This window comes from Balaenoptera acutorostrata, chromosome 18 (assembly GCF_949987535.1).
Source record: "Balaenoptera acutorostrata chromosome 18, mBalAcu1.1, whole genome shotgun sequence".
In the NCBI taxonomy this organism is placed as follows: domain Eukaryota; kingdom Metazoa; phylum Chordata; class Mammalia; order Artiodactyla; family Balaenopteridae; genus Balaenoptera; species Balaenoptera acutorostrata.
Genome location: NC_080081.1, coordinates 62,161,169 through 62,174,848, shown reverse-complemented (window position 1 = coordinate 62,174,848; position 13,680 = coordinate 62,161,169). Strand labels below are relative to the sequence as shown.

The 13,680-nt window shown below is 42.0% G+C and overlaps 1 pseudogene; it reads right to left on the bottom strand.

Moving 5' to 3' along the window:
• Nucleotides 1-263: 263 nt before the first annotated feature.
• LOC114238462 (calcium-responsive transactivator-like) overlaps nt 264-13,680 on the bottom strand; it is a 40,088-nt pseudogene continuing 26,671 nt past the window's right edge.

Below are 13,680 nucleotides of genomic sequence, written 5' to 3'. Positions count from 1 at the left end.
CAGGCCATGCCCAACACACCCCACGTGCGCCGCCCGCCTGGCTCAGGAGGGAGATGGGGTGCCCAGGTCCCCGCCGCTCGCCCACCCGCCTTTGGAACAAAGGACAGTCTTGACTGAGGAGGCTCTGAGACCAGCTCACAGACCCCAAGATGGTCAGCTGGACCAGATGGTGGGTCTACCCCGCGAGACCCTTCTCCTGCTTCATGAACACACAGGCAAGTGGGGACACAAAGCCCGGCCTCCATTTCCATAAAGCGTGCACATCAGGCCCCGCAGCACGCGGCCCGGCCAGCCTTACCGCCGTCATGGTAGTGCTGTGTGGACTCCTCAGACGACCGGTAGTAGCTCTGCTGGGCGTAGGACGCCAGCTGGTCGGCGTAATCGCCGTGTGGTCCGGGGGGGTCTGTCCAGCTCGTGGGCTCCGAGGTGGCCTGGCGGTGGCCGTACAGCTCGCCACAGTTGTTCTCCCCCTGGCACAGGTACTCTGGGAGGAGCCTTGCCGAGAGGACCGGTAGCGCCCTGTGGGCCGCTGCCCCATCGCGCTGCTCCCCTGCCCGCTCCGGCCATCATGGCCATGGACTGGCCTGCGTAGTGCGGGCTCCCGCCCCGCACCCAGCTGTAGCGAGACGAAGCCTGCATGTTTTTGTTGGCCCAAGACACGTCGTTGCTAATGGCGCCTTGGCCCTGCAAGCGGTACGCTCTGTGAGGCCGTTCCCGAGTGGCTGGAGCCGGGCCTCCGAGCCGTGGCTGCTGGCTGACGCGCTCGTAGAAGTGCTGGGCGGCGCGCTCTGCGCCGTCTGCCGCGTGAACACGTGGTTCGGACCGATGTCGGTCTGCGCCTGCGTGAGGGAGGACGGCGGCAGGCCGGCGGGGGTGGCATCAATGAGGCTTCCCTGGGGGTGCGGGCCCTGGCCAGTTTTTTTCACACTATGGACATACCAATGCTAAAATCAAATTGATAAAGCTTAAATTCACATCAGGAACCAAAGACTGGGGGAAAAAAAAAAAAAAAATCATGAAAGGGATTTTCCTGGTGGCGCAGTGGTTGAGAATCCGCCTGCCAATGCAGGGGACGCAGGTTCAATCCCCGGTCTGGGAAGATCCCACATGCAGTGGAGCAACTAAGCCCGTACGCCACAACTACTGAGCCTGCGCTCTAGAGCCCGTGTGCCACAACTACTGAAGCCCGCCTGTCTAGAGCCCATGCTCCACAGCAAGAGAAGCCACCGCAAGAAGAAGCCCACGCACCGCAACGAAGAGTAGCCCCGCTCACTGCAACTAGAGAAAGCCTGCGCGCAGCAACGAAGACCCAACGCAGCCAAAAAGAAAAAAAAAAAAATCAGGAAAGCTTTATCACACAATTCAGACATGTGTTCAAAATTTTCCATAATGGCCTATTATTGGGGAAAAAAGGGAAGATAAATAAGATAGGTATGTGAAGTGGCCTGAGAGTGGTGACTGCAGAATTATATAATAATAGGAAATATTTTTTCAGTAGATTAGTGTTTGGAAATACATATGAAGTAAAATTGTCCCTGAAAAATACATTATGTTGGGCAGTTATTTTATGCAGCTCTAAACATAATTATGATTGGGATCTAGAAAATAGAAAATAACTTTGTTTTTTCCCCCAGCTTTGTTGAGGTAAAATTGGCAAATAAAAACTGCATATATTTTAGGTGTGCAATGTGATATATTGATATATGTATACATTGTGAAATGATTACTACAATCAAGCTGATTAACATATTCATCATTTCGTTTAGTCACCATTTTTTGTTTGTGTGGTGGGAACACTTAAGATCTACTCTCTTAGCAAATTTCAAGTATACAATAACGTATTATTAACTATAGTCACCATGTTGTACATCAGATCTCCAGAAATGAAGTCAGTGTGTTAACCACTTGCTTACTGATTGCGTTTAAAAGTCAGTCACAACATCACCCACTTGGTTGTTAGGGCAGGGTGATTTTGCAGGTATTACTTTAATAAATGTGAATAAACTATGCTTAACCGGTACTCTAGGAATCATTCAAATTGTTAAAACATCTTAAAGGAGGACAGGTCTGAGAATGAAAGGCAAGGACATGTAGACACAGGGTTTATTGATGGTGTTTATCACATGCGGATATAAATTCATAGACTGAAGTGAGATGCCATCTTGATGAAATAGACTGTGGCCAACAGGGTAGAGCCAAAGGTGGTGACTGATTTAAGGTACTTGTGATTTGGAGCAAATAACTGACCCACCAAACTGGAAAAACTTTTTCATAAATATGTGTGGGTAATGCTGAGTTAAAGTCACAAAGATTTCTTTGCATCTGACCTCAGCGTCTTCACTACATGTTATGAACTGAATGTTTGTGTCCTCCCCCAATCCATATGTCGAAGCTTTCACTTCTAATATGATGGTATTTGGAGGTGGGACCTTTGGGAGGTCATTAGGTTTAGCTCAGGTCATAAAGATGGGGACCTCATGATGGAATTAGTATCCTTATGAGAAAAGGAAGAGAGACCAGAGCTTTCTCTTTCTCTTTCTGCCATGTAAGGACACAGTGAGAAGGCAGCTGTCTGTAAGCCAGAAAGAGAGCCCTCACAAGGGAACTGAATTGTCTGGCACCTTGATGTTGGACTTCCAAGCCTCTAGAACTGTGAGAAATAATTTCCTGTTGTTTAAGCTATCCAGTCTTTGAGATTTTGTTTTGGCAGCCTGAGCTAAGACACTAATGTTTACTGTAATACTGTACTAATGTTTACAGGCTTACTTTGGCGATTTTGTGGGTTTGGTTCCAGACCACTGCATAAAGCAAATATCACAATAAAGCAATTCACGTGAATTTTTTGGTTTCCCAGTGCTTATAAAAGTTATGTTTACACTATACTGTAGTCTATTAAGTGTGCAATAGCATTATTTCTAAAAAAAATAATTGTACATACCTTAATTTAAAAACACCTTATTACTAAAAAGTGCTAAGCATCATTAGAGCCTTCAGCAAGTCATAATCTTTTTGTTGGTGAAGGGTCTTGCCTTGATGTTGAAGGATGCTGGCTGATCAGGATGGTGGTTTCTGAAGGTTGGGGTGACTGTGGCATTTTCTTAAAATAAGACAACAGTGAAGTTTGTCACGTCATTTGACTCTTCCTTTCGTGAACGATTTCTCTGTATCACGCAGTGCTGTTTGATAGCATTTTACCCACAGTAAACTTCTTCCAAAATTGGAGTCAGTCCTCTCGAACCCTGCCACTGCTTTACCAACTAAATTTATGTAACATTCTAAATCCTTTGCCGTCATTTCAGTAATCTTCACAGCATCTTCACCAGGAGTAGATGCCATCTCAAGGAACCCTTTTCTTTCTCATCCATAAGAAGCAACTCCTCATCCATTAAAGTTTTACCATGAGATTGCAGCAATTCAGTCACATCTTCATGTTCCACATCCAGTTCTAGTTCTCTTGCTATTTCTACCACATGTGCAGTTATTTCCTCCACTGAAGTCCTAAACCGCTTAAAGTCATCCATGAGGGTTGGAATCAACTTCTTCCAAACTCCCGCTAATGTTGCTATTTTGACCTCTTCCCATGAATCATGAATGTTCTTAATAGCATCTAGAATGGTGAATCCTTTCCACAAGGTTTCCTACTTACTTTCCCCAGATCCATCAGAGGAATCACTATCTATGGCAGCTATAGCCTTATGAAACTTCTTAAATAACAGGACTTGGAAATCAAAATTATTCCTTGATCCATGGGCTGCAGAATGGATGTTTTATTAGCAGGCATGGAAACAACATTCATATCTTCGTATATCTCCAACAGAGTTCCCAGGTGACCAGGTGCATTGTCAATGAGCAGTAATATTTTGAAAGGAATGTTTTTCTTCAGAGCAGTAGGTCTCAACAATAGGCTTAAAATCCAGTAAACCATGTTTTAAACAGACATGCTGTCATCCAGACTTTATTTTACCATTTATATAGCACAGGCAGAGTAGATTTAGCATAATTCCTAGGGGCCCTAGGATTTTCAGAATGGTAAACGAGCATTGCCTTCAACTTAAAGTCACCACCTGCATTAGCCCCTGACAAGAGAGTCAGTCTGTCCTCTGAAGCTTTGCAGCCAGGCATTGACTTCTCCTCTCTACCTATGAAAATCCTAGATGGCATCTTCTTCCAATAGAAAGCTGTTTTGTTACAATGAAAATCTGTGGTTTAGTGTAGCCAGCTTCATTAATTATCTTAGCTAGATCTGGATAACTTGCTGTAGCTTCTACATCAGTACTTGTTGCTTCACCCTGAACATTTATGTTATGGAGATGGATTCTTTCCCCAAATCTCATGAAATAACTTCTGCTAGTTTCAAACCTTTCTTCTGAAGCTTCCTCACCTCTCTCAGCCTTCCTAGAATTGAAGAGAGTTAGGGCCTTGCTCTGGTTTAGGCTTTGCCTTAAGGGAATGTTGTGGCTGGTTTGATTTTCTATCCAGACCACTAGAGCTTTCTCCATAACAACAATAAGGCTGGTTTGCTTTCTTATCATTCATGTGTTCACTGGAGTAGAACTTTTAAATTCTTCAAGAACTTTTCCTTTGCATTCACAACTTGACTAACTGTTTGGTGCAAGAGGCTTAGCTTTCAGCCTATCTCGGCTTTCAGCATGCCTTCCTCACTAAGCTTAATCATTTCTAGCTTTCGACTTAAAGTGAGAGACATGCAACTATTTCTTTTAATTGAACACTTAGAGGCCATTGTAGGGTTATTAATTGGCCTAATTTCAATATAGTAAGCCCCCTACATACAAACGAGTTCCGTTCTGAGACCACGTTCATAAGTCCAATCTGTTCATAAGTCCAACAAAGTTAGCCTAGGTACCCAACTAACACAATCGGCTATATATTGATAGTACTGTATTGTAATAGGTTTATAATACTTTTCACACAAATGATACATAAAAAACAAACACAAAAAATAAAGAAAGCATTTTTAATCTTACAGGACAGTACCTTGAAAAATACAGGAGTACCAGCTACATCACCACTGCTTTTACGCTTGCTTCCGGACATCCTGGTCTTGAAATAAAGATACTGTACTACTGTACTCTATACAGTATTGTACAGTAAAGTGCACAAAAGCACAACCACTTGTAGAGGATGCAAGCACGTGACAATGTCTGCCAGACACGTGAACTAACTTACGTGATTGGACGTGCGAATGCATATTTGCATCGTTGAAAGTTCGCAACTTGAAGGTTCGTTATGTAGGGGACTTACTGTATTGTTGTATTTCAGGGAATAGGGAGGCCTGAGGGGAGAGAGAGAGGTGGGGGAACAGTCAGAACATGCACAACACTTGTCGCTTAAGTTCACCATTTTATATGGGTGCAGTTTATGACACCCCAAACAATTATAATAAAATGTCAAAGATCACTGATCCCAGGTCACCATACAAATATAATAATGAAAACGTTTGAAATATTTCTAGAATTACCAAAATGTGACACAGAGATATGAAGTGAGCAAATGCAGTTGGAAAAATGGCACCATTAGACTTGCTTGACAAAAAGGAAACCTTTAATCTATAAAAAATCACAGTATCTGCGAAGGGCAGAAAAGTGAAGCACAATAAAGTGAGATACGCATGTACTATAAATTTCCAAGAAAAGTGTGCAATATCCAGTGTTTCTCAATCTTATTTGAATAGTAATCCTCTTTCTCAGAGATTCTGGAGGACAGTGTGGGCAGAATTGCCCTTAGATGAGGCAAGAAAGGCCCCTACCCTGGGATCTGTGATATAGAGGCCCTGAGTTGGCCCTCCTCTGCCTGTGCCCCTTCCCTAGGGCCATGGGGATAGCCCCACCCAGAATCTCGGTTCACCCCTCTACATCATGCTCTGGGCCTGCATGCCTTTCTATCAATGGTACAGCTTGTCCTTCTGAGAGTGGACTCCCCTCACAGCCCAGCCTTGGCCAAGGGGCCCTGCTGTTTGCAGGGGTCTGGGGACAAAGTTTGGATGTGTGTGTTACTGACCAGAGTTCTTGGCCTTCCCCAATCAATAGAAATTGACTAGAGGCCAGACAAGAAATTCAGGCAAGGCTCTATTGGGGCCCCTGCTGCAGCAGCAGCGGGGAGTGAGAACAACAGTTTCCCTTGCTTGCTCGCTCCTTGAGTGGGGGGCAAGCTTGCTCCTTATATGGAGTGAGGGTAGAGGTGTGTCCCAGGGTTGGGCCAGAGGGGCGGCTTAGGTGTTTTGCCCACCCCTTAGGTGGTGTAGTGTGCACGGGGCATGCGCAGTACCCTGCTTTTGCTCTCACACCCTGTTTTTGCTTCCAGCTCTTCAAAAGTGGCAGTTGGGATTTTTTTGTATCTTTGTATCTTTTGGGTCCAGAATTTGCCCCAACTGCGCATGCACGCAGTTATTTTTAGCCCCATAAAGTAACTTTGTATTTTGTTGCTTGAGGAGAGGTGTGTCCAGGTGCAAGCACTGCAGCACGGCAGCAAAGGGTCCCAGGTCCCAGCTGGTCTCATGTCAACTACTGTATCCACCTGTGAACACATGAGGCCTTTCTTGGTGGGCTCTGGAGACAAGCATGAGAAGAGAAAGGAATGGCAGGGAACAACTTCACTCCCCATGATCAAGTTCCAATGCAGAATGCTGTGGAGTCTAGGAGTCCAGAATCTGAACCTGGCCTTCCAAGCTGTTGTGAACGTACTTTTTGCAAAGGTAAGAGGATATTTTATTTAGCGGTTTGCTAGTCTAATTTATAACTTTAAAATATTTAGACATATGGTAAGTGGGCTTCTATTTATACTGTTATGTAACTTCAAGCCTTGCAAAAATTACGAGAGAGCCTGGGCTGGTGTACCCCAGAACATGGGTCTGAAAAGTTTGCACTAAGCTTCACTCTGTGACTATTTCCTGTCTACTACTCTATTTACTTGTGGCAGCCAGACTTACCCACGCTGAATGCTATGCCAGAAAGGAAGCTTCATATATCAGAGTGGGAGGGAGGATTCCAAGTAATGATTATCTGAGATTCTCAGTTTCTCTTTTGTAAAATGGAACAATATGAAAGTACCTCTTTCATAAGGTTGTTGGGAGGGTTAAATTGAGTAACTTAGCGCATTTAGCACAGTGTTTGGTGCATAGAAAGCTCTCAACAAATGTTCAGATATTTTTACTAGATATTTTAGATATTTTTACTATCATTAATATTATCTTCTTAGTTCAAAGTGGAACATTGCTGGTCATTAGGTAACAGTGGTTATTGCATTAAAAAGTGTGTCTTGTTTGATGGGTGAGAAGTAAGCTCATTTGGAGACAGACCTGCCAGACCCCCAGCCTCCTTGGGCTGCTACCCGCCTGAAGTCCAGGTGATTCCCTCTGCGACTGTGGGGAGGCACCACGCTACAGCTCTACCTTCCCATGCAGAGGGGGCCGGAGTAAAAGCGCAGGTCTTGTCTGGGGTTGGAAGTGAGCCAACAGACAAGAATGGTGGTCTTGATAGTCCCTCTTCAGAGTGAATCTCCAACACCAGGCCAGGCAGAAATTCTCACCTATATGTTAAAAGTCTGGCCTTCATAATACCTATTAACTGAGAGAGACCCAATGTTTTAACTGTTGTCGTCGGTGAACGTAAATGTTGGGTTAGTTGTCTTAGCAGAGAGAAAAGTCCAGATGGATTGGAGGAAAGAGAGTACATTCCAAGGAAGGAAAGAGAGAGAGTGGGTGGTATGGAGCAGTGATTTTCAAACTTTAATGTGTGTAACAGAATCACCTGGAGGACTTGGTAAAGCACAGGTTACTGGGTCCCACCCTCAGAACTTCTGGTTGGGATGAGGCCCAAGAACTTTCATTTCCAACCAGTTTCCAGGAGACGTTGATGCTGCTGGTTTGGGGACCACAGTTGGAGAACCACTGATCTGGAGCATTAGGCGCTGTTTAGAAAGGCTACAATTTAGTGATTAAAGAGACAGCCATGGGGCAGGATAAAGGTCTATCCATAAAGACTAGCATTAATGATGAATGTGGCCTGCTTCCTAGATTAGCCTGGGAACGTGGCTTTCAAGTCTCTTGTTTTGTTTTATTTAATGTTTGCTTATTGCTGCTCAGGAGCAAAACCTCTCTTAGGTGCCAGCACTTGGTGCATAGTAGGTGAATCAAGCATTGGTCAAACAGGATTCCTAGAGAAGAGGGAATTTGCACAAATACAAAACTAATAGGCATATCTACTGAAAAGTTCATTTATTTGGCACTTTCAGAGAATGAGATGGGTTTTGCAAATAAGGTCAGGACCTTCCCCAAGGGTGAAGGTCCTTGGGCAACCCCGTCAGTGTTACGTTCCTAAGATAATCGCACTGGAAAGGAAACACTCTGCCAGCATCTTTCATAGACCCCTTGGGTTATCTTTATTCAAGACAGAAAATTTTTAATTGAGTTTTAACAATGTTCCAAAATAGAAGAGTGAGGTGCAGCACCACCATGGGGCCGAGGACAGCTGGGTCCATTGCCCTCCCCAAGAGATGGATCTAACTGGAATTTACCTTTTAAAAGATCAAACTCGGGGCTTCCCTGGTGGCGCAGTCGTTAAGAATCCGCCTGCCAATGCAGGGGACACGGGTTCGAGCCGTGGTCCGGGAAGATCCCACATGCCGCGGAGCAACTAAGCCCGTGCGCCACAACTGCTGAGCCTGCGCTCTAGAGCCTGCGAGCTACAACTGCTGAAGCCTGTGTGCCTAGAGCCCGTGCTCCACAACAAGAGAAGCCACCGCAATGAGAAGCCTGCGCGCTGCAACGAAGAGTAGCCCCCGCTAGCCGCAACTAGAGAAAGCCTGCGTGCAACAACAAAGACCCAACGCAGCTAAAAATAAACAAATAAATTAATTAATTAAAAAAAAAATAAAAGACCAAACTCATTTTACTTTAGCTGTTGTTGTTCCTACATTTCCTCCTTACTTCCTGTTAATTGCCTCTCTTCTAGAAAGAAGTGTCCTGAGAAGTTGAAATAAATAATGTTGTTCTAACCTGGCCAATAAGCCCAGTTTCACTCCAATAACACAGCTGTACTCAAGGCATAAGTCAACCAACCTCACCCCCAAAAGGCCTTACCATTGATTCTTCCATAATTGCAATTTCCACACAGGGAACACTTCCAGACGTAAATTGCATTTTAACATGGGTGACTCTTTTCATTCATCTTAGATTACTTAAAGGAATGACTTAAAGTACATAGTCACTCTTTCATCTATTCCTCTTCATCTTTCCCAGGTGCATCTAGAGCTGTGAGGTGAGAGAATAAAATATTTGGGACATGATGGCTTGTTGTTCTGTGCTTCCTTTTTATCTAGCCCAAGTTTTCCATCAAAGGATCAAAAACAAGCTTTGGGGAGAAGAAGAAACGAGCTCTGTTTGTTGTAGGTATTTAATAGCTCTTTGTTGGTTTGCATGATGAAGGATGTCAGCCACTGCTATATTTTTATAAAGAAAATGTCTTCAGAGTTAGAGAAACTATCTGATACTGGGTTGTGGCTGGTAGGGTAGGGCAGCCTGCTGTACTCCCGGCTTTTGGGGAGGAGTGCATATTTTACCTCCCCATACATTGCACAGTATATGAGTTAAGAGTTTCAGATGACAGGGACAGAAAGAAAAACTTCTGTTCTTTTCTATCAGGTATTCTTAGAAATATCAACTCATTTTTCTGGAGTATATATAGCACAAGTTAACAAGAAAATGAGTCACTTCCAGCCCTGCTTGGGAACTGTGACACCGTAGTAGCCTAGCTACCTTACTGTAGCCTGAAAGCAACATCCCCTTGAGTTTTTAACGTCACAATTGGATTACCAAACTGAGAGAGCAAGACTAGGAAGAGGGTTGTCATCAAAGTTAATTGGACACACGTTTAATAATAATATATGGAACTGTTATTGCACTGAATGGCAGTTAGGTATAAATGGTGCTCAGTTCCATATATGAGTCTGCTTTATCACAGTCAAATCAAGCATTTCTAGAATTCTGGTGGGTATCAGGTTCTTTGACTCCTGTCAAAGAGACTAGAGCTGGGTACTAGTTGAAACAGAGAAGATAAATTATATTTTTTTAAAAACCCAAAACTATTGCAATAGGAGGGAAAAAAGAGACTTCAGTATAGAACTGAATTCTGAGTGCAGCATGGACAAGTGGGGATTAATAGCCAAGGATCAGGGTGGGGGTCAGTGGATGGAAAATCACTAAGAGGAAATGTCAGGGGTAAGGAGGGATTCTGGCTAAACCAACTTGGTAAGATTTTTGCTGAAGGCAGGGCCTGGAGATTAGATACCAAGAGTGGGGGATGAAAAATTTGATCAGATATGGAGGGTGAGGATTCTTGCTAAACTGACATAGCAGGATTTTTGCTAAAACTGGGTGATGTAAAGATGGACACAGAAGTTCAATGGTTGGCTCCTAGTTGAGAAGAAGGTTCCAAAGAACCTGAGCAAAGTTTGGTCAAGGAGATAGTCTTTGTCATCCCACATATCCCATCATCTTTCCCCTGTCACAGTTCTCTTTTCTCCAAGTCACCCACCCATACCTGCTGATGGTCCCCAGTCTTTTCATCAATCCCAAATCTGGGCAAAAGGAATCACAAGGATGGCAAACAGATTTCAGAGCTGCCTTTTCTGCTCGATTGGCAGTACCTACCAGCTCACTGCGAACAGAGTCTGGGTCTGGGTTAGTGGGACAGATGCCATAGGATAGGAAAAGACACTGTAGCCAGCATGCCCTGGGACACTACAGGATTGATAAAGCTTAAGATGTGTACAATTTACAAAAATATATGACCACATGAATAGATTGCCAGGGCCTTGGAAGGGACCTGTGCAGAGGAAGGGTTTTAAAGCTTAGCTTCCTGGTAGAGCTGCCTCTGACTGAAGCACAAACATTCTCACTCTGATCCAACACTTTAAATCTCAGTGGCCCATTGTTCTTGCAACTAATCCAACTTACCAGTTTCTTTCCTTTATGGCTAGTGCTTCTTGTGCTCTACTTAAGATATCTTTGCCTATCATGATGACATTTTCCATTATTTTCTTCTGAAAGCTAAATTGTTTGACATTTAGAGCTATGACCCATCTGGAATTGATTTTTGTGTGGTATGATGCAGCATAGTAGATAGTAGTCAAGATTCTTTTTTTTTCTATATGGATATCCAATTGACCCAGCACCATTAAAAAAAAAAAAGGATCATCCTTTCTGCACTATAGTCAGAGTCATCTTTATTTTAATTAGGTAATATTCTATGTTTCTGGATTCTGTTCTGTTCCAGAGGTCTATTTGCCTATCCTGACACCAGTACCACACTGTTCCAATTACTAGAAGTTGAAAATAAGTCTTAATATTTGTCAGTATAAGTCCCCTAGCTTTTTTCTTCTTTTTCAAGATTATCTTAGTGTTCTCAATTTTTTATAATTCCATATCAATTTTAGCTTGTCAGTTTACACACACACACACAAACACACACACACAAACAACCCGTACAGAAATTGAGATTGGGATTGTCTTAAATCTACAGATCAATTTTGGGGAGAGTTGGCAGAGTCACAATTTCAGTTCATAACTGAATTGAATTCAATTCAATTTAATATCTCATATTTCAATGAGATATCCTACCATTGACTTAAACCTTTAAAACTTTCTCTCAGTAGTGTTTTTTAGTTTTCAGTATGGATGTTTTATACATCTTTTAGATTGATTCCAAGTATTTGATATGTATTTGGTACTATTGTAAAAAGTTTTATGTTTCAATATATTTTTCCTTTTTTGGTGATATATAGAAATACAATTGATTTTTGTATATTAATTTTTAAATACTTAACTTTGTTAACTTATTGGTCTAATAGCTTACAGACTCTTAGATTTTATATGTGCACAATCATGTCATTTACCAATAATAATAGTTGTATTTCTATCTTTATAAACTTTTGCCTTTAATTTCACTGGCTAGGAACTTGGGAAAATGGTGAATCATCTTTTCATTCCTCAGTAGAGGAGGAAAGCTTTCAATAACCTGTTTGATTTTATGTTTGATGTAGGATTTTTGTAGGTATTCTTTATCAAATTAAGGAGAGTCCCTTTTATTCCTAGTTTGCTAACATTTTTATCCCCTAAAGGCATTTAACTGTATAAAATGCTTTGTCTACACCTATCAAGGTGATCATAATTTTTTGTTTTAATCGTTAATATTATGAGTTACATTGATGAATTTTAAAATGTTAAACAACCCTGGCATTCCTGGAATAAACTCTACTTCTTTGTGACATAGTACCTTGTTATATATCACTGGATTTTATTTGCTAATATTTTGTTTAGGATTTTTGGATCTATATTCATGAGAGTAAGTAGTTTGTAAACCCTGTCAGGTTTTAGAGTCAAGGTTATACTTGTCCTCATAAACATGTCCTTTTCTATTTTCTAAAAGAGTTGGTGCAGAATCAGTGTTATTTCTTTTTTAAATGTTTGGAAGAATTCACAGCTAAAGCCATCTGGGCCTAAGGTTTTGTTTTGTTTTGTTTTGTTTTATTGGAAGGTTTTTATAGCTACTTTATTTATTTATTTATTTATTTTTGGCTGTGTTGGGTCTTCGGTTCGTGCGAGGGCTTTCTCTAGTTGCGGCAAGCGGGGGCCACTCTTCATCGCGGTGCGGGGACCGCTCTTCATTGCGGTGCGCGGGCCTCTCACTATCGCGGCCCCTCCCGTTGCGGGGCACAGGCTCCAGACGCGCAGGCTCAGCAGTTGTGGCTCACGGGCCCAGCTGCTCCGTGGCATGTGGGATCCTCCCAGACCAGGGCTCGAACCCGTGTCCCCTGCACTAGCAGGCAGACTCCCAACCACTGCACCACCAGGGAAGCCCCTATTGGAAGGTTTTTAAAACTTAATTAAGATTTTCTATTTCTGTTAGTTTTGGTAACTTTTTAAAGGATTATTCTGTGTTAAAATTGTCAGATTTATTGCCATAAAGCGTTTCAAAAAATATATATCTTTAATACCTTTTGATATCTATCAAGTGTATAATTATGTCCCCTTTTCCATTCTTGATTTTAGTAATTTGTAATTCCACTCTTTTTTTCTCTCAGTTTTCTAGAGGTTTATTTATTATTTTGATCTTTTCAAAGAACTAATTTTGCTTCTGTTGATTTTTTCTGTTGTTTGTTTTCTATTTCACCGATTTCTGTTCTTACCATTATTATTTTATTTCCCACCTTCTCATTTGTTTCATTTGATAAGTATGTTTTCCTAGCTTTTTGAGATAGAAGCTTAGAATATTGACTTTTAGTCTTTCTTCTTTTCTAACATATCTATTAAATATGTGTTAAATATGGCTATATGTTTCCCTCTACCACTGCTTTAATTACATCCCACAAATTTTGATATGTTCAGAAAATTGCACAAGTTATCATTCAGTTAAAAATATTTCCTAGTATTTGTTGGGATTTCTTATTTGCCCTTATTTAGAATTGTATGGCTTACTTCCAAAAAAGTTAAGATTATCTAGTTCTTTTTGTTATTAATTTTTATCTTAATTTCATGTTAGTCAGAGAATATGCCCTTCATGATTCCAATCCTTTGAAATTTGCTGAGGTTTCTTTATGATCAATTTTTGACATGCTCTATATGCACTGAAAAGAATGTGTATTCTGTCATTACTGGATGCAGTG